The 4,045-nt window shown below is 31.3% G+C and overlaps 1 long non-coding RNA gene across 1 annotated transcript; it reads right to left on the bottom strand.

Moving 5' to 3' along the window:
* Positions 1 to 2,304: 2,304 nt before the first annotated feature.
* LOC129906517 (uncharacterized) lies at positions 2,305 to 3,481 on the bottom strand. Its single transcript, XR_008770817.1, has 2 exons — positions 3,037 to 3,481; positions 2,305 to 2,976 (listed from the first exon to the last, which is right to left on the bottom strand). It is a non-coding gene; the product is annotated as an uncharacterized LOC129906517 (long non-coding RNA).
* Between the last annotated feature and the right edge of the window lie 564 nt (positions 3,482 to 4,045).

The following is a 4,045-nucleotide window of genomic DNA, read 5'->3' as shown; positions in this document are numbered from 1 at the left end:
ACCCGAGTCGGAGCTGCGAAAACCTGCCAGAAAAACGAACAAAAAAAGAAATGACGCATTTGCGACCAAAAAAAGAACAATTTATATTTTTTTTTTGTTGATTTTTTTTTTGACAAACAAACTTTTATTTTAATCAGAATAAATACAATATAAAACTTCAAATACAATAAGTCTTTTAATTCATTTGTTGTTGCTGCTGGTTGTTTTTTTTTTCATTTTTCGAACTTCCACTTCCTGGTTGCACATTGAAAATCGCGACTTGCAAACGCAACATTTTTCATATTTCATTTTTCATAGTAAATTTTACATATTTTTGTATTATTATTTAATGTCGTTTTCTATTGACGAATCTCAGAATGAGATTTGTGAATTTGACAGCTGAAAGAGGGGGTGAAGAGGGGAAATAGTGGACAAATCTCAGATTTCATGATCTATTTGCGTCCTGAGATTCAAAAAAATGACAAAAAAATGAATCTGAGATTCAAGAATCTGATTCTGGATTTTTATCAAGATTCACGCATAGTCAGCTATTACATGAAGCCTCAAGAGGCGCGACTCTTTTTTCGAATTTTCTTTTGATAATCATTCTGTGAGGCGCGTACTTATTACACGATGCCTCTTGAGTCAAAGACTCAAATTTGACATTTCTCTTTTGATTTAAGTATTTTTGTTGTTGTATTCCACCAACAAGCAAAAAGAAATGAAAGGGAACGCTGAAAAAAGAAAGAGTGGAAAAAGAAACGTCAAAAAAGAGTCTCAGAATTTTGGCCCACGACTCTCCGGTCCGATAATTTTTTGTTTTATCTTCTTTCTCTTTTGCACTCATTGGTTTTGAAAAGAGGCGCGCCTCTTGAGGCTTCATGTAATAGCTGACATACAAACACACGCACTTTCACACATACTCCTCTGTTTGACATTTGTCTGAACATTTGTTGTTGTTTTATTTTTTTATACGCACAGATTTCGCACACAATTACAAAACTAGATTTCATATTCTATTTGCAGTGGAAAATCTGAGAATTTTACACAAAAATCTCAAAAGTCAATAGAAAACGACATAATATATTTTAAAAACAATTAAAGCTGAAACACAATCACGCTTTGCCGTCGATTTTGACAACTGCGAAAAGTTCAACTATAGGAAATCTGTGTATCCTCACACAATGACGCTTTTCTTACGTACGCTTTTTTTGACAAACGTAAGGAAACGTAAGAAAGCGAGCAAAAGTTCAACCAGACTGAACTTTTGCTCGCTTTCTGACATTTAACAGACATAGTTACAGTCACCCACATTATTATTGCGCCAAATGTGAATAAAAAAAAATAAATTATTGCAAAACTATGTGTGCTTTTTAATTTCTCTATATAGATTTTGCACAAAAAAACGACATCGAGATATTTTAAATCAAAACAATTTACGTATTAACAACAAAAAAAATTTAATGATGTTTTAGACTGAGTTTTATTGTTAAAAACAATATATTTTGATTGGTTTTGTTTTTATAACTATACACGGAGAAAAATGAATCTAGTATTTTTCACTCCAAATGACTAGTAAGATAATTAAAGTAAAAAGCCTTAGATTTTTAATAAAATTTATCTAACGTATTGAATTTTTACTGGCTCCGTAAAGTAATTTTTACAAGTAAATTATAGTGAGCAAAATATAGTAGTACAAACTTTACCTGTAGCAATATTTTCTTTATCTTCGCCTCAATAAAATAATGTCGTATGTTACATTCGGCTACTTTTTGGGAAAACGCAATCAAAGTTCAGAATTTTTTTTCTCGAAAACTGTACGGTGAATTTTTTTAAAAATATCATGGTATATACAGAAAACATTTGCCTATTGAATTGCGTTAGAATTATTTCAATATTCCAATCCAGAAACAAATAATAGTCAATTTTGTCCAATATGCCGTTGTCGTATGTAACGTTTTCACAGAAAAAATTTGTTAGTCAAACACATACGACAAATTCATGACACATACGACAAAAAATAAACAAAGTTTAATCCTACACTTGTTTACGACATACGACATTTTCGATGCGAAAAAAAAGCACATAGAACAAGGTTTTTTCTTTTTAAACGGTTTACGTTAATTTATTATTTTAAAGTAGAGCAACTTAACTCTTAATTCTTAAAATATATTTTTTTTTGTTTAAACAAAAGAAAAAAACTTAAAATAAAATTTAATTCACAGAAAAAGTATTATTTTTATGCCATTCCATTCGCATTTTTAGGACATTTTCACGCTTATTATCCAGTCTATCTCGTTGAAGAAGCAATCTTTTTTCTTGAAACTTGGTAGGTCTTAAGGGCACATTATAAAGTTGAAGTTCTAGAAGTTTCAAGAAAAACGAATTCAAAATAGCTAAATTATTAACAGACAAAGACGGTAACGGAGAAGATTTGTACGCGTCTTCTCCGTTACCGCTTTATCTGTGAATAATTTGGCTACGTTAAATTAGTTTTTCGTGAAACTTCTAGAACATCAACTTTATCATGAGCCTTTAACACCTACCAAGTTTTAAGAAAAAAGGTTGCTTCTTCAACGAGATAGACTGAAAACAAAGTCAATGTTTGTGTCTTCTCCGTGTGGAATGGCCGTTCTTAAAATACCTATACTTTTTTTTGTCCAAACAGAAAAAAACTTAAATCACATTTAATTCATAGAAAAAATAAAACATTTTTATGTTATTTTTGAACAATTTTTAGAATTAGAATGGTAGATTCCGATCGTTGGGTTGATTATTTTTAGATGTGGATGGAGTATAGACATAAGAATATCATGTGCAGCTTCATAAAAATTTCGGAGGGGCGAGTTTTCATTTTGATTTTCTAACTGGTACGTGGGATGGCCGTTATCTTCATCGTCTGCTGAAAAGTCCTTGTCACTGGATTCAGAGCACTCATTGGGCGAACCTAATGGATCGACATCGAGGAATTCATCATCCAATATTTCGTTGCTCATGCTAAATAAAATATAATCATAAAACCACTTTTTAAGCATTTAATATGCATTATCATATTACGCATAAAGCTCCTCCGATAAACTTGGCGCAGGTGACTCGTCCGCCCTGCTCGACATCTTGATTGCGACTGAAATTACACTCGTCTGTGTATTTCCTTATGGGACATACGACAAACGTTTACCGAAATTCCAGTAAAATATTGTCGTATGTTTAGCAAAAATAGCACATACTACAATTATTTACCGAACGAAGAAAAACACAGATTTTGTATGAAAAAATTGTAGTATGTGATAATTTTTTTCAGTGCACTTACTACAAATAGATACTGAAAATGTTTGTAAACCTACACATACGACAAAAAGCATACTGATTATCTCGGAAACGAAGACAGATATCGAAAAACGGATTTCACAGAATGAAAGAGAAAAAATCAATTAGCAAAACTGCATTCAAATCTCAAAACCTCAATTTTGCACATACGACAATATTTTATTGAGGCGACGTTATGTAAAGTAAAATTTATTTTCAACTAAGAAATTGTATCACTTTTTTTACTTTAAAATTCTAGTTAAAAATATTAAAGTGATTTCTGGGTAGATTTTGCAAGTTTTACCTTACAGTACAGTGCCCTAGATAAAAAAAACTCATACTGTCATACAGTGCGCCATTTTGCAATCCCTTTATTTTTGTATCATAGTTGAGTGCGGAATAATTGAAAAAAGTAAGTGGGAATGTCGTTTTTAATTTGTTTTTATAATTTGTAATTGTGTGAAATTTTTTTAATAGTTAAACCATTAACAAAAACAAACTATAATTATTTTCTTTGAAGCCTCCAATGGAAATGATTCTTTGCATGTCGACGAGTCTGAACATGAAATGTTTAATAGAGGAGCACTATTTCATGTACAAGAGGATTTATCCCCGGTTTGTTCACACTCGATTATCTTGTAATCAAGAATTTTTGTATGGAATAATCCTTGATCAGAAGATAATCGAGTGTGAACAAACCGGCCCTTAATCTTTGATTTTCTGGACACGAAGTCTTACACCAGAATTTTAAATCATGATG

Source organism: Episyrphus balteatus, chromosome 1 (assembly GCF_945859705.1).
Source record: "Episyrphus balteatus chromosome 1, idEpiBalt1.1, whole genome shotgun sequence".
Taxonomy (NCBI): Eukaryota; Metazoa; Arthropoda; class Insecta; order Diptera; family Syrphidae; genus Episyrphus; species Episyrphus balteatus.
This window is presented reverse-complemented; position numbering and strand designations above follow the sequence as displayed.